The 25,059-nt window shown below is 43.0% G+C and overlaps 1 protein-coding gene and 1 long non-coding RNA gene across 7 annotated transcripts in view; one reads left to right on the forward strand and one right to left on the reverse strand.

The window, feature by feature from the left end:
- LOC135225037 (uncharacterized) overlaps positions 1 to 24,723 on the forward strand; it is a 34,289-nt gene extending 9,566 nt beyond the window's left edge. The window contains exons 3-5 of the long non-coding RNA XR_010316887.1: positions 109 to 287; positions 508 to 696; positions 24,669 to 24,723. This is a non-coding gene — a long non-coding RNA (uncharacterized LOC135225037). The remainder of the gene's footprint in view (positions 1 to 108; positions 288 to 507; positions 697 to 24,668) is intronic.
- Positions 1 to 25,059, reverse strand: part of LOC135224627 (chromodomain-helicase-DNA-binding protein 7-like) — a 271,651-nt gene that overhangs the window by 91,754 nt on the left and 154,838 nt on the right. The window lies entirely within an intron of this gene.

Raw genomic sequence — 25,059 nt, forward strand, 5'->3', positions numbered from 1 at the left:
AAATGATGGTAAGTATGAATCTAATTATTTTTTTTCAAAATTTACTATTTTGACTATGATAGTTGTTAATTGGTGTGTATTATATGCAGTTATTTTTCTTTTAACTAGATTGAGGCCTTCCTGAATTACAAGGATCCACCACCAAAAAATGAATGGAAACCAAAGAAGAGGCCGAAACCATCTGAATGGAAAAAATTAGAAGAGTCTCCAATTTATAAAAATAACAATTCATTAAGAGAATACCAGTTGGAAGGCTTGAATTGGTTGAATTTTTCCTATTATAATTCGTAAGTTTCTCTCTCTCTTGTGACTGAAATTTATATATTAAAAATATTTTTCTATTTCCTGAAGGAAACTGGAATTAAATATGTTAAAAAAAAAATTTAAGTATATACTGGGATTAATTTGTTTGGGTGGACTACCTCTATTGATATTGAATCAAATAACACATTTTATATTTTCTAAATATGCTAGAATATCTTTACATTGTTTCCCTCTTTATTTCAGGCGTAATTGTATCCTTGCTGATGAAATGGGTCTTGGCAAGACCATCCAATCGCTGTCATTTGTGGATGCATGTCATAAATTTGGCATTCGTGGACCGTACCTGATTATTGCACCCTTATCCACTATTCCCAATTGGCAGCGAGAGTTTGAAAATTGGACAGACCTGAACATCATTGTTTACCATGGATCGTAAGATTTTGTTCCTTTCACGCCTACAGTGCCTTGTGCAGCTCACTGTAGAGGGTACTAAAGTTTCTTCATAAGCCCCCATTATAGCCCTCAGTTACATTATATTTTTCCCCCTTTTACTACTCATCTACTCCCTATAGCCATCTGTCACCTACCAAGTTTTCCAACCTCATGAACTTTACCTTGCTACAAATTACACCTCTCATTTTCAGAAAAATTTTCCTTCAAAGCCACTATGAATGGAGAACAAAGTCACAGCACTGTCCAATAGTGTAATTTAAATGTTTGTGAAGTTTCCTGTCTAAAATGATTTTTGATTTTCAAGGAATTGCTCTAAATTAAAATATTTTTTGACAAGTTAATGTATAAACAGACTGATTACACAGCAACCATGTAAGTTTGGTAAAATAGGTATATACCCTGATAAAAAAGAATAGTTAAATGAGAAATTAAATAAGGTGGGTAATTTAATTAAATTAACATGAAAATTAAATAAAATCACAATTAGAAACTAATTAATAAGCAGCAAAACATTTCAACCACCTTCAATGCATGAATACTAGGTCTTCAGAACACCACTAGACATGCATTCCGTGTAGTGTTATAAGATTTTTATTGGAATGATAGGAGATAGAAGGTGATAAAAGTACGAATACAGGCGGCCCTCGGTTAGCAGCAGGGGTACCGTTTTTGGCCGCCGACACTAAGCGATTTTAAAGCCTACGGCTGCCGCACACCTTTTTTTTTCGAAAATCTGGACCAGTTAACGAGCTCCTAGCCAGTCAAACGGCGCCGTAATCCCGCAGTGGCACAATAAGTAAATTATAATTATGCAGCATAGTACTATAGAATTTACTGTACAGTAGTACTGTACAGTACATTATAGTATTATAAATAATGTAAAGTGAAAAAAGCCTAGCTTTAATCCTTTGAGTGTATAGTGTGTAAAGATATAATAAGGTTTTATACAGTGTACAGGTAGCTGTAGTGTTCAAGTTACAATAATTTCGTCTTACAATATCCATTTTATGAGAGACCAAATTACAATAGCCTAACTTTATCCCATCTGAACAACCGAACACGAGAACAACATTTTGGATAACATCTGTTTGGCTTTTATTTCAATTATTGAACTATAGTACACTATTACCGTAGTTGTTATAAATGATGTTGTGTATAATAGAACTGAGATATCGTAATGTAATAATTTTATTCACTATAGATCAAAGATCAATATAGATCAAAGATCAATTGGGAAATATACTGTTAAATTTAAACCTAGTTATAACTGAAACTGAGAAAACTGTTCCAGCTGCTAATGACCATTATCATGCATTGGCAACAAGGATAAAACTCCAGTAAACGTATGCCATCAAACACAACTTTAGATAAAATTGAGATAAAATCATTTTAATAAAAACTACTGTTGCTTGAAAGAACCATTTTACTGTTTGGTTTCACGCCGATATAGAATGAATAACATTAGTTCGTATCACGATGATATAAAGGAAAATTGCGAACGGAATCACTTAATTTTTTACGCAATAACATGCTGCGAAAAAAAAAATTAGTTCACAATCACAACGAGTCATGTTTAATTCATATTTCCACCTAAAAACACGTATAAGGAAAAATAACCTTGTCTCATATGAGTCTCAAGTATCCAGATATTCGTTTATACTAACTAGAAGCAAGAAAATGCGCTCAGAATTGCGTTAAATATGGCGAAACGAACTCGTATTTGCCATCAGCTGATTTCAGACCAAAATTGACCCCTCTGCAGCATACAGGATTAGATTTGCCTTAGTATTTTTATAATACAATAAATTGAGAATACATACAATATTATTGGATACAGTGAAGTAATGTATAACTTTTAAAGGATTTATGGAAAAGATGCATAATTTATAAAATAACACTGCATTTTTCGGAACAGTGGCATGCATTTTTTGGAACAGTGGCAGACCAGAACGAACATGAAAAAACATCCTCTGACAACGAGGAGGGTATTACAAAAGCCTGCCTTAATTTGTATCATATCTATGTACAAAAAATAAAAATACCCTATACGTAATATATTTTCACACACATTTCAAACAACTTGAAGCGTGAACATTTATAAAATCGACACATCGATTGCTAAATTTGCGCGCTTTTGTTTTAAACTATATTTGTTGTTCATACACGAAACAACCTTCGTCTTAAACCATTAGGATTTACTAGCGCCAAGCTGGAAACCGGTAGAATTAAAAATTCCACTTGTGTGATCCAGGGACTAATGGCATCTATACCAGGTCACAGGGCATGTATACCCAGAAGAATGCCCACGGCTACCTGTGACCCATCAGTTTATTTTCCTACCGCCTTTAAGATAAGATGTGTTACTGTCTATCTGATTTAAAGCCGGTTTTTGTTTTTTCAGTTTGCCTATGTTCTTTATCCATTTCATTTTTATTTTTCATTCCTTTTCTTCTCCAAGTGTGATCAGTGTGTGGTTAAGAGTGTATACGTGGTATGATGGAGAATTTTTGCCTCAACATCGGGATCGTCTACCGTTTCGAAGAGGAGACAAAGGAAATGCCCAGGAGTCAGTGGCTTTCCATGTTCTAGGTTTCCTTAACTTCGGTGTCGACGACCTCATCCAACGTGTAGTAGGTGCAGGGAAACGTTTGTACGGTTACTAATCCGTGTTCTGTTTGTCGCGGTTGGTCAGTGGAACAGTGGAAGAAGTTCTATGGGAAAAGCCAATACAAAAGGAAGGGGGTGACGCCATCTTTGGATGACCAAACCATCACCGGCTTCTTTTGTATCGGACAATAAACCAGGCTGCTCCATATGTTTCTCCACCTGCTTTTGATTTGTCTCATACCCCTTCGGTTTCTCCTAGCGTTCTGTATCGGAAACGTCAGGAGGGGCCTTGGGTAATTTTATGAATAATTTGCACACTCCTTTGTTCCCAGCAAGTAGAGGGGAGATCCGCCATCTTTGTTCAGGCTCCTGCTACTCAAGCGCATAGGTTAGATGGTACGTGGTCAGCGCTAGGCCTCCCAGGCGTACCAAACCTTGGATGGTCTGCTTGCGCATTATATGACGTCACAGTTCCAGCAGGGTCCGTCAGCGCTGAATGTTCCTCATCCCCCGGGCTTGCAATTTTATGGGAATTAATAATGCCGCGGCTTCACCATCCCACTCGGTGTTTACAGCGATGCAGAACGTGGGAGGTAGTTTGGCAGCAAACGTGCGGTTGCCAGCAGAAACCTCTCGGTCTCTCCCTACGAGAGGGATGACGTCACAACATACATCACACTCCGATATGGCAGGCGTGATGACGTCACAGACCGATTCTCGCCTTTTTCGCTGCACCCAGACGCTATACGCCTTCTGACCCGTCAATGCAAACTGTAATGCAGAAATTACAGGATATAGAGAAGAGAATGAATAAGAGACAAAAAGAAAAAAGTGTGATTCGCCTTCTTCGTCTTCTTCCTCTAGTTTGGCGTCATCGCTAAGTGTCCGATAAGTCACGGCGAGCGCCAGTCAAGCGTTGGAGGAGGATTTGGGAGTTCCTAGGCTGGATCCTCGGGCTAAGAGGAGAAGAATCAATTCTTCCTTATCTTCGGACCAAGACTGTCATTTCCAAGTCAGCAGAAGGTCGGAAAGTCAGTGGCTATTAAGCACAAGGTTGGCAGACGAAGCCGTTCGCAAGAATCCGAACAAGCGAGAGAGGGGTGACGGCCGGCGGGCTAGCGGCCGAGCGGAGTTGCCAGTTCGGATTGCAAAAACTGCGATACCTCTGTAAAATCGATGTTGGCGGCGAAAGGTGCAGCAGAGGATGGAATGCAGGTCCCAGTTTCGCCCGTAAGGCCGTTCAAAATACGTACGAAGGACGATAAGGCTCCTATTAAAAGTACGAAAAATAGAGAGTTGGCAACCTCGGCGGATACGTTCGTGGAAGGCAGTGTCCGTCTGGATAGAAGGTCGAAGCCGGGCTCGCCGACGCTCGAAAACGATGCCAATACTAATAGAGACGAACTTATCTCTGTCTTAAGGGAGCCTTCATCTTGGAGATCTAGACGAGATTCTCGCTCTAGATCCGTGAGCAGAGAAAAGAGTGAGACGTTCTCGTTCACCCCTGCTGACTATCCGGATCGAGCCACAGCGGCCAGCAAAGATCAAAGAGACCGCAGCCGTAGGGGCAGGCGGGCCATGGAATTCCGGGCCCGTCTGTCAGAAGATAGAGGCGAGAACATCCCCTTGTGACGGAGAATGGTACACTAGAGCCGGAGGAAGGAGAAAACCAAGAGTTTCTCTGGCCTCGTATGCAGAGGTGATTGATTTGATTCGTCAATTCAATAACCTTTCGGAGAAGACAGAAACCCGGCCATATGCTTCCTCCTGGTAATTTGACATGGCATTTGGACTAAAGAGGGATACCAAGGTGTCGTATGAATTGCCTTGTTCGAGTCATGCGGAATCGGTCTTGCAACACGTAAACGCAAAGATTGCAGGGAGGGATAATTCCTTAAGATCTAATAGATCATTTAAATTTATTCCCCCTCCAATGATAAAGCAAAGGAATATTATACGACACCAAAGGTCCCTTTGCTGTCTAGACACAAATGAACCCTAATGTGTAATTGTTAAGGCCTGGATTAACCTTGGATCAGGTTAAAATGGAGTGCCCTTCAATGACGTACCAAGAGGCTGCTACGTTAGAAGCAACAGCTTCTTCTGTCTTTCAGGCTGCTTCTTGGTTAGACCTTTGGTCAACAGCAGTGGCGAAGATTGCATCCTCGGAAGCAACAAGGAAAGTAGTGGATGAACCATTGTTCATTAGATTACTACAGTCAGGTTCCAAGGCGATTGCGTACCTGACAAACGTAAGTGCCAATGTTTGGGCAAATATCCTGCTAATGAGGAGTGATGCAGTTGGCTAGACTAAGCCGCAATGTGGATTGGATTCCCTGTTAGCAATGAGGAATGGGGATATCTTGGAATCGCAACTGCTGTTTGCCAGAGGTCATACTGGAAGAGGCGATAGATAGAAGAGGAGGACACTAACGATAGGTTGGTGCAACAGGCAGTTATGGAAAACGTCTAACAGTCAAACTACTCCTTTGGAGGGAAGACAACAGCAGATGTCTCGAAAGAAGACAGTGAGACATAGCATCCTAATAGAGTCACAAGACCCTCTTCCCCAAAGAGGATAACTCATCGGCCCTTTCACAATAGAAACAACAGAGGAAGGGGCAATAGGGGAAGAGGGAGAGGCTCAAGAAGATAGGATGGGCGCCTCCCATCACTCGGCCACACCAGTGGGGGGTTGCCTGGCAAATCACTGGAAGGTGTGGCAGGAACTAGGGGCAGAGCAGTGGGTGGTGGATGTTCTCAGGATCGGGTATTTGATTCCGTTCGAGGTAACCCCACTGACAGATCAACCATTACCCCACGTCACTTATGCCCACAAATCTCAGAAGGCCACTATTCTGCAGGACGAAGTGAAGATGATGATGGAAAAAGGAGCTGTGCAACAAGTATGCAGTCCGACAAAAGGCTTCTACAGCAGGATTTTATTTTCCTGGTACCCAAAGCCAACGGGGAGTGGAGGACGGTAATAGACCTGTCAACGCTGAATCTGTTTATAAGGAAAACCAGTTTCAAGATGGAAACTCCGAAAACGGTTCTACAAGCAGTCAGAATCGGAGACTATGCTGACAGTCGATCTAAAGGACGCATACTTTCAGATACCAGTCCATCAGTCTTCAAGGAAATTTCTCCTGCTTCAGTCTTGCAGGGAAAGCTTTCGAATTCAAGGGTCCTGTGCTTCGGATTGACAGCGTCTCCTCAAGTTTTACAAGAGTGTTCACCCTCGTGTCGGCGTGGGGCGCAATGCTCAGGGGATCAGGCTAATAAGATATCTGGGACGATTGGCTGGTGATAGCAAGTCCATGGGAGAATTACTCAGGGACAGGGCGGCCCTCCTGCAGCTTTGTCACAGCCTAGGTATTGTGGTGAATCAGGAGAAGTCGCAGTTGGATCCAAGTCAATGGTGATACACAACACAAGCCAAAGTATTCCCGACAGACCAAAGAGTAGAGAAATGCAACAAGTGATGAATGCCTTTCTGGGAAAACAGACACAGCCAGCAAGACAGTGGCAGGTGGTGCTGGGAATCCTACCTCCCTGGAGAAGCTAGTACCACAAGGAAGGCTACACCTTTGGTCCCTACAATGGAGGATGAAGGAGTTTTGGTCACCAACAGTAGATCACCCGTACGAGCAAATTCCCTTGTCGGCAGAAGTGAGGAAAGACTTGTTGTGGTGGGTGAACGACGGCAATCTGACAGTGGGTGTCCCCCTTCAACAATCCTCCCCAGACCTCTTGCTGTTCTCGGATTGCGTCACTAGAAGCTGGGGAGCCCATATGGAGGAGTTGATGGTTTGTCAGCAAAATGGAGTTGCAAGGACAGAGAACTCATATAAACGTGCTGGAGTTGAAAGCAGCTTTTCTGGCTCTACAGAATTCAGGGAGAGAGTAACGGGACTCAGTGGTATTTGATGTCAGACAACACCACAGTAGTAGCTTATATAAACAAGCAAGGAGGCCTAGTTTCTTGGCAGTTACATGTAATGACAGTTCAACTTCACCAGTGGGCTATAGAGAACCTGGTAGACATCAAGGCCAGGTATATTCCGGGAAAAAGAAACATAGTGGCCGACAAGTTGAGCCGCAGGGATCAGATTCTGGGAACGGAGTGGTCCCTACACCACAGGTAGTGGACAGGATGCTCATGTTGTGGGAAGGACCGATCATAGACCTATTCGCAACCAGGGTACAACAAAAAGTTGGAAGTGTATTGTTCAGTAGTCCCGGACGCAGAGGCAGTAGCAGAAGATGCGCTACACACCCCTGGGACAATCTGGACGTGTACGCATTTCCTCCATTTTTGTCTAATCCGTCAGGTTCTGAACAGGGTAATGCGGTCTCAGAACCTCAAGATGACCCTGGTAGCCCCGTTATGGCGAAAGCAGAGTGGTTTTCCGACCTACTGGAACTCCTAGTAAGATGTGCAAGAGAGTTACCTCCATGGAGCAACCTTCTGTGTCAGCCTCACGTGGAGAGGTACCACCAGTCGGTGAAGTCCCTATCGCTTCACGGGTGGAGACTGTCAAGTATCTCCTCCGAGAGCGAGGGTTTTCACAGAAAGCAGCAACTCAGATGGCAGGTAATATCAGAAAATCATCTGCGACGTATACCAAGGAAGTGGTCAGCATAACTGTGATTGTGTCCGTAGATGGGAACGTGTCTCCACTCGGTACCACTATTCAGGCAGTTAGCAGACTTTCTGATATATCTCAAAACAGAAAAACATATGTCTGTATCTGCAGTGAAGGGGTACAGGGCGCTCTAGCCTCAGTCTTACGAATGAAAGGAGTGGACATATCGTCTTCATGGGAGTTGGCCGTGCTGATGAGGAGCTTTGAACAGTCAATGGCCCACCAAAGGAGCTAAAAAGCCCCCAGATTGGGATCTGACCAAGGTACTGAGTAGTCTGACAAAACCCCCTAACGAACCACTAAGGCAGTCCACGGATAGGATCCTGACCCTCCTGAAGACAGTCTTCTTATTGGCCGCTGGCTTCAACCAAAAGGGTGGGGGAGCTACATGGCCTCTCATATCTCATAAAGCACTCGAGAGGTTAGAGATCAATGGTATTTGTGAGTTTGTCCCAGAATTCGTGGCCAAGACCCAAAATCCAACAATAGTAGACGGCAGATTCGACTCCTTTACCATACCTTCCTTGGCAGACTTTGTAGACAACGACAAAGCTGAGATGCTCCTGTGCCCGTCAGGGCACTAAGGGAGTACTTACAGAGAACAGGCCAACATCCAGGCCGGGTGCCGGAGGTTGTTCGTAAGTACAGGACGGAACAAGAAGGAAGTGTCCAGGAATACAATATCGTTTTGGCTAAGGGAGCGATCAGAGATGCTTATACGGCAGAAGACAGAGGGTCAGATAGCCAGGTGGGAGCTAGAGTGCTCATGACATCAGGGGCGTGAGTGCTTCCCTGGCATTAAAAAGAACATGTCTGTGGATAAAATTCTGAAAGCTGGTGTGTGGAAACGCCAAACAACTTTCACCTCATTTTATTTGAAAGATGTTGCCCCATAGATCCTTGGACACCTTTTCTTGGGTCCAGGGTGGTGGCGGCCCCCCACAAGTTGGATATAGTTCATCCAGTGCCCCTCGGCGGGTCAGTTTGCGTTCTAGTCTAAGATGAAGGTATAAGTAGAATGAATGTATGAACTGGTCTTTTTTTCTTTACTACTTTCTTCCTACTCCTTTAACTACGGGCAATATGAAAGAGAGTAAACGTCATGTGCTGGAACGGACTAGATGCAGGTGAGGTGGGTCAGCCAGCCATACTGTGAAGCTATCTTAGGGGTGATGATATACTTTTCAGTAGCAACACACCCCTCTGGATTAATAGGGAAAGAGGGGTGAAAGGTGGTATCCAGTTGCAAGGGACAAGAGTAAACAGTAGAATGGTATCTACACCCAGTGGGAGAAAACCAATAGATCCGCTTATATCTTTGGTCCTAGGTTCATTGTCCATTATCTTAGAATTTCCCTATATATTCGGAAATGGATAAGGTGGCAAACTCCCAGTCAGTTGTAGAGACTTACCTCCCTCCAATAGTAAGTCTATCCTAATGTTAAGACCGAAGGTTTGTTTCGTGTATGAACAAATACCAAATTTGTAACTAATTTGTATTTTTCATAACTAACAAACCTGAGGTCTTAACAGTTAAAGGCCCACCTCGAACCACCCCTCTAGCAGTCTAAAAGTGGGTTAGAAATATAACTGGTGGGTCACAGGTAGCCGTGGGCATTCTGGGTATACATGCCCCGTGACCTGGTATAGATGGATCTCACAAGTGTAATTTTAATTCTACCGGTTTCCAGCTTGGCGCTAGTAAATCCTAATGTTAAGACCTCAGGTTTGTTAGTTATGAAAAATACAAATTAGTTACAAATTTGGTATTTTCGAAATAGCGGCAGGCAGCGGCTTACAAGAACAAACATGAAAAAACATCGTATTTTGATTACATGAAGGGCAGTTTCAAAAGCTGCCTTTGTATCATATTTCTGCACAGAAATAAAAATACTCTGTACGTATTACATTTTCATACACATTTTAAACATAAAAGGATGAACATTTATAAAAGACACATCGATTGCTAAATTGCTCATTTTTAACTATTTGTTCATATACGAAACAAACCTTCGGTCTTAACATTAGGATAAATACTCGGCACCAGCTGGAAACTGGTAAAGTTTAAAATAATTGTGTGCACAAGGGACTATTGGCATCTGTGCTTGGTCACGAGACATGTGGAGCCACCCACATACCCCTCATTAACTCTGTGACCCCGTTAGTTATTTTCTTACCGCCTTTAAGTGAGGACGTGGTTTGCTCCGTCCTTTTTTAAAAGGGCCGGTTGTAGTTTGTGAAGTACTCGTCGTGTAGTAAGTCGTAGGTGAAGAAGGTACGGTTAATTCATTACCTGTGCTTTGGAATATCGCATATTCAAATGGATTGCCTGTAATCCAAAGCTTTGATGTATCTGGATGTGCTTTGGGAAGTAATTATGACTAATTGTGCTCCTTCCCCTGCGGGGAGAGGCGTGTATCGCCATCTTGTTTTCGTTCCAGATACGTGGGTAGAGAAGATGCAGGTGTGCGGTCGGCGTTAGGCTTATCAGGAGAACCAACCCAAGGACCGTTGGTTTGATGTATAACGTCGTGTTGCCACCCAGGATTCCACGTGATGTCCCTTTTATCCTGACATGCACTGAATGGCGGTCGGATGCGTTGCCATCTGTAAAGAAGCAGATAGGGCAACAAGGCAGCCTTTAATGTTGCGTTGCTATTACTACAAGAATAACATCAACAGCCTTGCACTTCTGGTAGGATGCTGGCTTCGCATTCGAGTTGCTCAGTGACGTCATAAGCATGGCGACCGCCATGACGTCACTTACAGCTGCAACCTACACAAAGACATGCTTCCATTTTCATTTTGAGGTACAAGAGTACTTCACAACTATGCTTTCGAATTGGAGGGTTTTAATGCACATTGTTTTTGAGAGAAATTACAAGCGTTATGAGATATAAGTCACATAATGGAAAAGAGACTAAGTCTTTCCTCTGTATCCTTCCGCTTAGGTGATTGGCTTTGATGCCGGTGCATTCTCCTGCCAATCCTGGAAAAATAGGGACTTCATAGCTGATCCTAGAGCCAAGAGAAGTTTCTTCTCCATCTTCGAGCCAGGATTGTTACATCCCTACTATATGAAAGCACAAGAATTAGTTGTAATTGTCGAACAAGTGAATGATGGAAAGTTAGTCTAGTGTGGCTGCTGTGAAGAGTTGGCAAAGACTAGAATCAGGGACTTGGTGATTGATCCTCGTGCCAAGAGGAGAGAATAATTTCTTCTTCATCTTCGAGCCAGGATTGTCGCATCCTTGTAAAGCAGAAATGCCACAGAAGGTTGGGTCTTTTGATCTTGGCTGCAAGAGTACCATAAACAGCCTCACGCTTCCATCAAGCGTGTTGACGTCATAGCCAAGACTGCTTGCAAATGGCGGTAGTCATGACGTCACAGCCTACTGATTCTCGATTTACTTCGCTGCCTCCGGAACCTAATACGCTTTTTGACTCATTGGTACACACAGTAATGAAGAATAAACAGAATCTAGAGGTGAAAATGGCTAAGTAAAAATGGCTAAGTAAGAGAAAAAGAAAAGGCGTGATTTGTCGTCTTCTTCGTCTTCTGCTCTAGATGGTGTCATAGCTAAGTTCGATGGCATCACTAAGTGTACCAGTCAAGTGTTGGAGGATACAGGATTTCATGACTGATCCTCGGGACAAGAGGAGAAGAGTAAATTATTCTCTACATCTTCGAACCATGGACAGTCACAGCCCAATTCAGCAAAGAAAATTAAGAAGCTCAGGGCTGGGTAAGCTCAAAGCAAATCAGACGAAGCCGTTTACAAGAGTCCGAACGAGCGAAAGCAACGACTGTCACTGGGCCAGCGGCCGACGTGGAGTTGCCAGTGGGCGACTACAAAGTCTAAGAGAGACTACAATGCCGTTGCTTAACTCGATACATACGCCAATGCTTTTACAAACATTTTTCATGGACTCTAGATGTCAAGAGTAATAAAATATGTTAAAATTGCTCTCATATTTGTATATAGGATTACAAACAGATACCTTCTCAAATCCTACTGACTACAATATTTTCAAGATCGAGCCATCAGCGGCCATTAAAGATCAAAGGTGCCGAGGCCGTATGGTTGACGACCATGACGCATGCAAATAGATACCTTCTCAAATCCTACTGACTATTCAGGATTGAGCCATCAGTGGCCATTAAAGATCAAAGATGTCGTGGCCGTATGGTCGGAAGGCCATGGCGTATGCAAATAGATACCTTCTCAGATCCTACTGACTATTCGAGATCGAGCCATCAGTGGCCATTAAAGATCAAAGATGCTACGGCTGTATGGTCAGACGTCCATGACGCCCCTGGACGTATTTCAGAGGGTCAGAGTGAGTTAACGTCTCCTATGGCTGAACACAGTGCTTTAGAACCGGAGGGAAGAGAAAACCAAGCGTTTCTGGCTTCGTATGAGGAGGTGATTGATTTGATTAGTCAATTCAATAACCTTTCGGGGAGCACGTAGACACCTGCCAGCATATGCTTCCCCGGGGATTGACATGGTGTTTGGTTTGAAAAAGGATACGAAAGTGTATGAATGACCTTGTTCTAGTCATGTAGAGTCCATTTTACAACACGTAAAATGCACGGATTGATGAAGGATATGGATACCTCTTAGTATCATATGCAGCCTGAAATGGTGGGAAGTAGCATACTTTGGTTGACTCCAGAAAACTTCAAACCTTTATAGGTAAGGAGAATTCCCCATGTTTTATATAATTGTTGGTATAAGCTGGTTTCTTGCTATTAGAATATTGACCAAACACTTTAACAAGTAGTTAAAGTTAATCGAAAGCTTGGTTCCTTTGAAAGTACTGTAGAACCATTTTTCTTAATGAAATCGAATGGGAACTTAAAGTCGAAAGAAAGAGTGATGTCTTTCTTTTGTCACTTAAGGCAGCCAAGCCTAAGTAGGGCACTTGTAACCTAAGATGCTATAGCCAGGATAATTGGGTCATACCTTTTAGCCTACCAATGGTTATATTCGTAGCCTATTCCAGCCAGTTCGAGTCTACTGCTACTATCTTAGTTAATCTGAGTAGTAGTTCTTAGCTTAGACTGTGAACTAACTGGTTTGGGTATGCATGTGCTGGCTTGGACCAACTAATGGTTGCGGTTTGGCTTTTGAACCTGCATTTACTATCTTAGATTAGTCTTGAGTGGTACAATTCTTAGCTTAGCTGGGTCCGCTTAGCCTAACTCATAGGTTAGGTGGTTCCGACGTACATGTCAACTTAGCCTAACAGTGGGTTGATGACTTAACAAGATCTGGTTGCTTGAACATGCCCGTACTATCTTAGGTTGGGCGAATTAGTAAGATTATAAGGTTAGCCGAGCATAGACTAGTGCCTAGGCTACCCATTTGAAACACTTCTACCACCTCGGCCTAGAAGGTTGTGGTTGTAGCCTAGCATGGATACCTCAAACTTTCTTGAACGGCTTTACCCTAACCTAATTCATTTAGTTTCTAGATTAAGCTAGTCTATACTAGCCTAGCCTAGTTAAGTGTACATCTCGGATGGACTTAACCTACCCTAAGTGATGGAGGAGTTAGCCTTGCCTAATTGGAAGTGTTAACATAGCCTGACCTTACCAAACCAGGGTCCTAGCCTAATTTGAAGGGTTAACATAGCCTAGCCTAACCAAGCCAGGGTCAACCTGGTCTTGTCAACTTAAAATAAGTTAGTCAATTCTTAATTGACTATACCTACTGAGACTAGTCCAAGTGGTTGTTGGCATGGTTAACCTGGAATCTGCAAATGGGTTTCTATATTGAAGTCATGAATCTAACATAGAGGGTTCGAGCTTCAGTTGGCTAGAGCAAGGCATTAGTACCTCATCATATCTGGAAGGGGAAAGTGGGAGTTCCCCATTCTTCAAGAGTGAGTAGGGTGAAGTGACGTTGGGTACAATTCTGGGCTAGGTTACTCGAGAATAGCACCATGATGGTTTCTAGCAATATGGGATTTCCCTTTGGAGGGTAGCATATTGAACATATGCCCGTATATTGTAAAAGGTCACCGCATAAGGTGTTTCGTGGTTGGGATCTTAGTTTTTACAAAAACACAGTTGTTTAATAGCTCTCCTAGGGCTGAGGGCTGGCCTGAAGGATTGGATATTTTTTACGTGGCTAGGAACCAATTGGTCATCTAGCAACGGGACCTGCAGCTTATTGTGGGATCTGAACCGCACTATATCGATAAATTATTTTCTATCACCAGAAATAAGTTCTCTTGATTCCGCGTTGGCCGAGATGGGAGTAGGACCTCGGACCACCGGTTTGGCAGATGAGTGCACAAACCACTCGTCCAGAGAGGAACTCATATAATGGAAAAACCATGTAATAGCATCTGTCTCAGGGGTTTCACCCTTCGAGGAGCCGAGGATTCCATTTGCGATACTGGGAACAACCTGGAGGTTACGCAAACTCTAGGTTCTACCTGTTCCGCCATGTCCCGGACAGAAGGATGGGTTCCAGTAGTTAAGGAGGACCCAGGATGAGTGACTGATGAAGTTTATCGTAGCACAATCATCGCTACCAGGTTCGTGTGGGGAAGAGGCACCACCGATAGGTAGAATTAATATCTCAAGGTCTGGAGGTTGACCAGTATCCCCTTTCGAACTAATAGTTCTCAGTTTTTGGGTGTAGTGTGTCACCTGGGACGTAACAAGACTCCAAAGGTCGTTAGCTCACATATACAGAATTATTCTTTGGCCGTGACTGCCTGTATAGTGGACGTTTCTGTCTATTAAAGGCATTCGGTTTAGACAATAATCTGGTGGAGAGGTTGTCAGAACAGAGGGAAGAATCTCTGTAATTACATGTTTACATGCATGGTGATATACATTGGACTGGTGATTGGGCATGTGAATATCGCTTCAAACTGACTAATCTTCAGATGAATCAGGAGTAGTGAACTGGATGGGGCACAAAAGAACTCCGATCTGATAAGTGAAAACATACTCTGTATCAGAGTAGCCTTGACGGACTACCACCAGGCACATACATCAGTCACGTTACAGGAAACTGACCGTGGATGGGGGTCTTCCTCTGACCTTGGTAGAGTGGGACGTACTCAATAACCAGGGTTTTGACATAGACTCGAAAGTAGTCTGGAACACCAGTTCCAATTGGCCCTGGAATCCGGGATAATGAGTCAATGCAGCACAGGTCATAATGACAGATACATTTCTTAGTCATGCTCGGTATGGTGTGAGGGACCTTCAGCAGGGCCGGCTTTGACTTGTGAAAGTACTCTGTGGTTATAGGAAGAACTACGTCACCTAGAACATTAAGGTGGTAGACGTAAAGGAACAGGCCTAACAGAGGCGATCGGTCAAGCCTACTCCTTGGTTGTCAAGTTGTACCAATGAGGTTATGCAGAAGACAAGGTCATCAGAGGAATATGGGCCTTCTGGCATTTAAGAACATATCTGTTTAAGGGGACCGTCCGCTATGGCGGAGGACATGTCAACTTGAAAAAATAAAAAATCAAGTTATTACTTGTAGCTATGCAGAAACATGCTGTGCATGCTTTCCAGAAGTTTCAACCAATTATTTTTACAAATAATGAAGATATAGCGGTTTTTAAATGATGACGTCATCGTAACTGCGTCGTCTGTATGATTGAGTTTGACAGAATCGTTTTTGCTTGTTTATTTTTGCATATATACAGGGATTTTTTCAGATTTTTTTTCGAGATTCTCATACATCTGGTAGCAATGAAAGGTAGTGTGAGTTGAGGGCTGGTCAGAGCAGCTATTTATAGGCGAGAGCCGCGAGACTCAGAGAATGACTCGGTTATGCCACAGACGTCAAAGGAGTTACATGCACTTCGTCACTTGAGTTTAGCTATTTACATTGTTTTTATAACTTCTTAGTGAACTTATAGCAATGCCAAAGTTACCTAAGATCAAGAAGGCTACTCAGCAACTAAGGCTAGCAAAATTAGCGAAGGCCAGGAGTGTGCTGAAAGAAAAACACGAAAATTCATTGTTATCAGCGCCCTCATTGTCTCGATGTCTCGCCGTCAACATCATTGTCGGGTGTCACGCTGAGGGTATTAATATCACTTATAGGGGTAGGACCAGGATCCTTGATGTAGAAATCAACAATAAAAGTACAAATAAAGTAATTACATATAATGTTTTTGTTTTGAGTTTTATAAGAAAAAAGCAAAATTTACATAGCAAATCTTTGGAGCTCATAACTCAAAAATAAAAACAATACTTATGCGCATGTCGGTAACCATTACTCGGTTATTTATTATCCATTTTGGATTTTGAGAGAAAGATATCATTGGAAAGAGGAATAAAAATCATAAATCTGTGTGACAGAATTTTGATTTGGTTTCTTTCTTTCTTTCTTTTTTTTAGAATTTTTTGAGTGTCTAGACTAAAAAAAAAAAAAAATTCTTAAAAAAAAAATTTTTTTTTTTTTTTTTTTTTTTTATAAATCATAATTTTTGCTAATAAGACTAGTTTTTGCTCAAATGACTTGAAATTTTTATATGATGAAGGTATTAAATAAAAAAAATAGACATCATAGCGGACGGTCCCCTTAAATGATCGTGACGGTTGGTCTGTGACTGTATCGAAGCTCAAAATTGAGCGGCAGGTCAGTTGGTATCTTGTCTAAGATGATGGTATGAATGTGAAATGGAGGAGTTAACTGGCCACTTTTCCTTTACTTAGAGCAGTAAGAAGAGAGTACCATCATAAGCTGGAACAGACAAGGTACAGGTGAGTGAAGTGGCCATACTGTTAGGGTTTGTATCAGTAAGATACCTATCAGTAGCAGGACATTCCTCTCTCTAGCTAGGAGAAGAGGAATGATTACAAACCTACATGTGTGGATGAATTGGTTTGTTAGGGGAACAGATCTTCTTATCTTCCTTGGATGCAATGAACTATGACAGTGTAAAAGCCCAGAAGTCTGACTCTGTGATACAGGAGGTCCCCGGGTTATGACAGGGTTTCCGTTCTCGAGACGCGTCGTAAGCCGAAAATCGTCGTAAGCCAGAACATCGTCAAAAATCCTAAGAAAACCTTACTTTTAATGTTTTGGGTGCATTGAAAACTATGTAAACTGCATTTTTATGGCATTTTCTTAAAAAAAACTTCAAATATTGATTATTTTGCATTTTTGGTGTCATATTTCATCTCCCAGATGAGCGTTGTAGGCATCGTAACCCTGGAACATGCGTCGTAACCCTGGAAATAACGTCTATTGACAAGCGTCGTAACCTCGGAATGTCGTAAGCCGACACCGTCGTAACCTCGGAACGTCGTAAGCCGACACCGTCGTAACCCGGGGACTGCCTGTATTCATATATGTCTTCGATTCTGAAATACTGGTCAGTTGTTTCGTAGAATTCTGGTATTCAGAAAACTGATCAAAGATGGCAAACTCCCAGTTGGTTAATAGTACTTACCTCCCACCAAGAGTAAGTCTATCCTAATGGTAAGACCGAAGGTTTGCTTCATTTATGAACAAATGACAAATTTGTAACTAATTTGTATTTATCATAACTTACAAACCTGAGGTCTTAACATACAAAGGCCCACCTCTAACCACCCCTCTATCAACTAACCTGGGTTGGAATAATAACTAACGGGGTCACGAGTTAATGATGGGTATGTGGCTGGCCCCACATGTCTCGTGACCAAGCACAGATGCCAATAGCCCCTTGCGTACACAATTATTTTAAACTTTACCGGTTTCCAGCTGGCGCTGAGTATTTATCCTAATGTTAAGACCTCAGGTTTGTAAGTTATGAAAAATACAAATTAGTTAAAAATTTCTCATTTAGTCATAAAAATATCAAAATACACTATAGTAGAATATTTATTGTCGGGAAAACCATAAATAGACAAACATTCCCTGCGAATAATGGTCAGATATAGTCCGAAGAAAAATCCGCGAAGCTCTAGAACTCAAATACTGGGTTGACTGTAGACATATATAATATTCAATCACTATTCATAGATGTGCTTGACACAACATAGTCATTTCTTCTCCAATTCTGGAATCTACTTATAACTTTTTCTTTTTCTGTCAGTGCTATAATTTGTTTCTTTATATACTTTCGTGTTGCTATATTCTTTTACTACTCTTATTCCTTTTATGGGTACTTGACTTGAATTCGTTGAATGACTTAATATTTTGTTCATGAAACGTACCTGTCGATATATATAGCTGTATTTTCTGAAGTCCGACAGAAATTCAAAAACTTCCGCACACACAGTGGTCGGCCAGGTGGTTAGTAACCCATTCCCGCCGCTGGGAGGCCGGGTATCAGGAAAACCAGTCCCATTTTCTATTCATAATTTTTCTGTCGCCTGGTGCTGGAAACACCTGTTTTCAGTACCTCCGTCTTAGATTTTGGAAACTTCATGGCCGCTAAATATCCTAATTGTCTTTTGATTTATTGACTTGGATTTGTGGCTAGGCATACGCTATCTTAACTTGTTTTGAATATGATTCATTTTTGTATATCTGAATCTAGTTAGGCTAGTTTCAGAGGGTGTTGTCTGCTAAGATAGGGTGTGGCTACCGAAAGCTTCGGTAGTTCCGCACTCGATATGCACGAGGGCTATGTGTCTTGCTTCTTTGTTGAGATTTGTCATGTAAGGAGTGTGAGACTTTGTCTAATTCCATAAGGAAGGACGTATGATTCATATGTACGCAATTAATCAGTAAACAAAGTCAGGGTAGGCTAACCTACCTGTAGACTATTTTGTTTTAACCCTGTAGTATGGCCTACGGGCTATAAATATGTCTCGTGAGGTAATGCCCTTTACGTTATAGATTCCATCTGTATCTTGGAATCTAAGGTGCTCGCTCTCTATCATTGTGGTGAAAAGTGCTACTTCTGTAGTTGTTACTCCTAACCCTGTAATGTTGCCTTCGGGCCCTAAACAGTTTCTGTAGAGGGTATTGACCTTTCTCTGATACTCTATCGATTCGTAACTTAAAATCGAAGTGCTGGCTTTGGAGAGCAAAAGTGAAGTGGCTAAGTGCAGTGACAGTGCCCCTTGTGTAGTGGAGGGTGCGTCAGATCGGCCTTATTTCGCCTCTAGGCCGGGACCTCTGCTTGACTCCCAGGAACAGGGAGAGAGCATGTCGAAAGCCGAAGGAGGGTTACGAGGAACTCCCACCGATCTGACGTGCCTTCGGCAGACCTGAAGTTACTCCCAGGCTGCCAAAAGTGCGTGCACGAATCCTGAAGGATTGCTTCTCGTCCTCCGAAGCGTCCTCCCTGCGCAGGGTTTGGAGCTTTCGGAAGGACTCGCGCCCTCTAAAATAGAAGCTTTATAGAAGAGGAGTTTCCACGTCCTCTCTCTCTCTCTCGTCATGCGTTGCAGTGAGAAGTAAGAAGGCGAACGTCGCCTGAACTCGTGTACGTCTTGCCACCGAGAAAAGGGGAAAGCAAGTCATATTAGCAGGACGCTTTTGAGCGCGGACGTCCTAGCTTTGTTGCTGTAGGAGATAAGAAAGGCGTTCCCTCGCCCCGCGTATTCTCACACGATCAACCCATTCACCTGAGACTGCTTCGTGCAGTCGGTTTTCTCTCCGAGATGTCTAATGCTCTTCCCTGAAGGCAGTTTCGCTTGCATTGACGCCTGTCAGGAGCGTGACGCTTTTCTGCACGCTTTTTTTTTTGACGCTACGGCTTGGACGGGACGTTCGGATGGACGCCAGGCGCGTGCGCGGGTGCACGCCAAGCGCGCACCAGTAGACGCGAGGCCGAGCGCACGGCCAGTGGATACCGAGCGCGAGAGGCGCGCGAGAGTGCTCGCTGCTCGCCAGTGGACGCCGAGCGGGCGCGCCGAGAGTGCTCGCTGCTCGCCAATGGACGCCGAGCGTGCTCGCTGTTAGTCAGTGGACGCCGAGCGCGCAGCCAGGTGTGTCGCCTGGCTGAACGTTTCTGTTGAAGTCTTCAAGCTGATTTGGGCCTAAAGATTTTTACCTAACTTCGGTGATCCCTTCTACATCGCCTGCGAAGAATGTGAAGTAAGCAGTGCTTCGGAGGAAGCTTAAAGTGAAAAGGCAACTTCGTTTTCGAAACCCAGCAAGACCACGGGTTTCGTGAATTATAGAGGTCTTTGTCAGTAATATTGCTTTTCGTAAAGTCCGGATTGGATGGAGTTATGGAAAGCTCAAGGAAAGATCTCTTTTGCTCTACCGCAGTCAAGACTTTGCGGTAAGGCAGCTAGCTATGGGTTATGTAAAAGCTCGACGTCCTGCACGTCAGGACTCTCGGCAACGTTCAGTAGGAGTCTTGCAAAGGCACTCATCAAAAGGAGGAAAGCGCAAGACAGACTTCCTTTGCCATACTGCCAATAAATTTTGCAAGCTTTTTAGCCCATCTGAAAGGGCTTTTTTTCAGATGATAGATTTTGTTAGTTCCTAGTCGGGGACTTACGCTGCCGAATTGAACATCGTCGTTCTACCTGTCGTAAGCCGTCTCTTAACAGGATTCTTGCCCCTTCTCGTTTGAGACGGGAATCGGAAATAAAATGCTCGACTTCCTGGATTACGTTTTTGTCAATTCATGAATTTCCCCCATTGACAATATACTATCGTTTTGTCAAGTAAGTGGGTATCCCCTCATTGACAAATTATCTCTTTGTCCCAGTAAATGGTTAGTTTCTCATTGACAAACTTCTCATTAACTTTATATTGCGTAAGCTGATAAGCTCTTATTGACAAGATTCGGAAGAGCTCTATTCATTCGCAGACTCGTACAAGAAATAGACTTGTAGACTACGTCAATGAACGCTTATGTCAATAACATAAGAAGCTTGAGCTTTGTCCGCTTCAATTCTCTTGAGTTTTGTTTATGAAACTTGCCTGTCAGATATGTATGTAGCTGTATTTCCGAATTCAGCTATAGTAATATGTCTGCAGGTAAGTATGAAAAAAACTTTATTGCAATATAATATCATATTTTGCCTTGGCCGTTATTTTACTACTGGTTGGCTCAAGTCATATACGCTTGCTGTAGTTACCTCTTCGGATGGCAACCGAGAGGTCTATTGTCTATTAATTTAAGGACATTTAATCGTTACTCCCTGCAGCCTTCCAGGAGTTTCCGATTTATCTTTTACCGTTGTATGGTAGTGTTATGACGACACAAACGCATCTATATATTTAGCGTTTTCTGTTTCGCTTAAATATACCAGCTTGAGAGTCTCTTTATGCTAAAAATTACGACCTATTTCTTCGTAGAATAGGGTAGCTGGCAACCCAAGGCATAAAGTTTAAGAGACGACGATCGTAAGCTGCTGCTGTCACTGTCCTCTCCGCCAGTCCAAACGAGGCAGTACCAGCTCGTTCGCTGTCATGCGCTGTAGGTTACGTCTCTCTCTCCTGCGGGATTGACTGACTAACCGTATCTCTGTGCTGGCAGTTACGTCTCTCTCTCTCCTGCGGGATTGACTGACTAACTGTATCTCTGCCCTACAATCACGGACTTAGCCTAAGATTGAGGGGATTTCTTACATGATGAATAAACATTGCATTCGTTTTGCCTTACTATGTTCTCAGAGATATCGCTTACTCCTTTCGGTGCTCGTTACCGCACGGTATAGGACTACGAGTCTACCGCAACTTTTCACTATTATATGCTCTCCTGCTTAGGCAAAGCGCAGCCTTTTTAGGGAAGTAAACATACTGTGTGAGGGAATGGATGAGCTTGCTGGGGACCATTTCCTTCCTAAAGAAGTTTGTTTCCCTGAATAGACTGCAATTCAGACCTCTACAGTTTTTTCCTACCGGGAAACTGAAATTTTATTAAAGATCTAGGAATGATTCTGAACATCTCTCGGTGCGTTAAGTATCACTTGAGGTGATAGAAAGAAGGTGCCGGACATCTGGAGAGGGTTTCAGATGTCTGGATCATAATCTGAAAGAAGTGGAAGCAATTCTGTCGTCCCTCCAGTCCTGGAAACGAGTTTTTGGAACCAGTGGTCCCATATCAACTCGATCTTCCACAGCTCTCTCATATACTTAGGAAGTATCTTCTCTCGGTCCCTGTTCGGGTTTTACGAGAAAGAGCCTATTATAACAACAGACGTAGAATGTAACGATCCTCTAGAGGTTCGTTACAGGATTGCAAAAGTCCGTACGAATCGTCTCGATCGACGGCAGCAACTACTGTCTTCCGAGTGGAATCTTTCTTTAGAAGTATGTTGAGTTATGGAGACTTTAGGGACGTCCTTTCATACATCTCTTCGCTATGATATTGAACAGGGATGGATGTTTAGTCTTTTTTCCCCTTTTTCAAACGCTTAGGAAATGTAATAAGATGATTTATACCATCACAGGGAGCGACAATGACGCTAATCGCCCCATGTTGGCCTTCAAGATCCTAGATTCACAGAGGTCACGTCCTTCCAAGGACCTTTCCGAGAGAGTCGGTCTACTTTAACACGAAAGGGTACCTATAACCTCTCCGCTCTGAGTCTGACTACGTTCAGACTATCGAGATGTTGACAGCATAAGATTGCCGTCTTTCCTTTCATTGAAGAATGGGATAAGCTGGCAGTCACAACTATTAAAGAATACGCAAATATGTTGTTGACGGTGGCCTTTGGGCTCAGAGATTTGCTTCTGTCAAACAACCAAAGCCCTTCACGATCTTTGAGTTCTTCTGTGGAATCTCGAAACTCGCTCCACCATCTACTTTTTGTCTCACCTGTTTTCTCGGAGTCAGACACTCGTGCGAGATCAGGAGACACATAGTAGCCCTGAGTTTCTTGTTGACGAAGTCGGTTGCGTTTACACACCCCCGATGATCGTTTAACATGAGACCAGGTTGGACTGTCAGACATTCGTCCTTCGGGACTGAATCGCCTTTTTGCTCCTCGCTCCTTTCTCCTGGCACCAGAAGCTCGAGTCAGGAGTGGCTCAGGAGTTGGATTCACTAACGGACGTTGGGTTGCGTTCATTACCACAAGGTTTGCTTAGCTTGAATCGCCCAGGCAGTCCAGACACTCATCCTTCAGCGAAGAATAGTGCCTTATGGTCTTCAGGGTACAGCCTTGCTGTCCTTGATGCGTCTGACTGGTCAACTGGTCGTCACCTGACTTTAGTACAGACTGACTGACTGTGCATGTCCAGATCGAAGCTTTCAATATGGAACTTAGACATAGTCTGAAGTTTCTTGATGTCAAAGCATTCGAACATACTCCTACCTGTTAACTTCTTGCACGTGATCAGGAAGCCCTTTTCTAACCACCCTAGATACGACAAAGAGGGTTAGTGAGGTTTTCAGCCATCGTCAGAAGTTTTGGCATTAGAGAACACAAGGCGGTGCGTTCTCTAAGCCTTCCGTTGTGGCCTAAGAATGGAAACCCAGTCTTGTTCTTGGGCCAGGAGCTTGGAATCAAGGATGGCACAAGTTATTGGCAGGAGCCAGAGAGAGTCCTGTGCCCTGTCAGGTCTCTCAAGTTTTATCTACATAAAACTCAAGAAAGTCGAAAGTCGTACGGACAATCTGCAGTGTTCCGAAAAGACCAGACTTGCCCATATCGAAGAACACCCTGGCTGATTGTTAAGGAGTTCTTTCAAAAAAGCTCCTTCATTGTGTTGGCACAAAGATTTGAAATCTTTTGATTTGAATGCTCACGAGGTGAGGGCGCGGCCTCGGAAGCATTTTCAACAGAGCATGGCACTCAGCAACATCCTGAGTACCATGTTTTAGCGAAGCAACTCTGTGTTCAATTCACTCCCTGCGAGATGTGAAGATGACATAATGAGATACTGCTTGCTCGCTAGGGCCATACGGGTCTGCAGACACAATCTTGGGGGCAAGTAGTACCACTCATCCCTATCCTGTAGAAAATGGTTAGGAAGAGCTCTTAATTTAGTAGTTGAGTCGCCGACAACGGTGACTTCTTAACTCTTAAGCCTTAGGTAACACACCTTAACAACTTTTGGCTATTTGGTTGGTCAGGTGGTGATATATATTTTTATATATATATTTATTTTACTTCTTAGCCCTCATGGTATGGTCAATATGGTCTAGTCACGTCGTGGTCTCGCCCCTGTTGACAGATCATCTGGAGTGCACCAGCTATATAGGTCTCTACCTCGCTGGCAACTCTAGTAGCACAAGCAGACTTACGTGGCAATAACCACGAAGCCAGCAATGCTAACAGGTGGAACCAAGATGTAAATCATCTGCATGCATTTGTTTCCCAAAAGCCTTCTCTATTCTGTCCCTTCCCCACCTCCAAACGGTGGGATTCAGCTATATATATATCTGACAGGTAAGTTTCATGAACAAAAAATGATATTGTTATGATACAATTAAAGTTTGTTCATACTTACCTGGCAAGATATATATAATTAAGTACCCACCCACCTCCCCTCAGGGACAGTGAAATAAAAATTATGAATAGAAAATGGGGAAACTGGTTTTTCCTGGATACCCCCCTCCCCCCTCCCAGCGGCGGGAATGGGTACTAACCACCTGGGCCCCCCGACCACTGTGTGTGCCGGAAGTTTTTGAATTTCTGTCGGACTTCAGAAAATACAGCTATATAATATATCTGGCCAGGTAAGTATGAACAAACTTTATTGTATCATAACAATATCATTTTCCACTGATATAGTCCTTAAAAAATATTCTGTGTATGTATATACAGTACATAAGTTATATATTTTTATTTTTCAGGCAAGCCAGTCGTAATATGATCCTTGAATATCGAGATGTATTACAAGGATGAGAAATGGGGAACGGATCCCCAGCCTCTACAAATAATGTACTTATCACAACCTTTGAAGTAATCATATCAGATTGTTTAGAGCTAAAAGAAATTCACTGGAGATGTGCAATCATTGATGAAGCTCATCGATTGAAGATAGGGTATGTTTTAATTGAGTATTATTAACCCCTTAGGGATTGTTGCTGTCAGTGCACCTCATATAGTGAACTGTAGGCATTCCTTAAGGTTCTTTGCAGCATGCCTTTTGGCCCCTAGCTGCAACCCCTTTCCATTTCTTTTACTGTACCTCCTTTCATATTCTCTTTCTATCATCTGACTTTCACCTCTCCTAACAATTGA

Source organism: Macrobrachium nipponense, chromosome 12, assembly GCF_015104395.2.
Source record: "Macrobrachium nipponense isolate FS-2020 chromosome 12, ASM1510439v2, whole genome shotgun sequence".
Taxonomy (NCBI): domain Eukaryota; kingdom Metazoa; phylum Arthropoda; class Malacostraca; order Decapoda; family Palaemonidae; genus Macrobrachium; species Macrobrachium nipponense.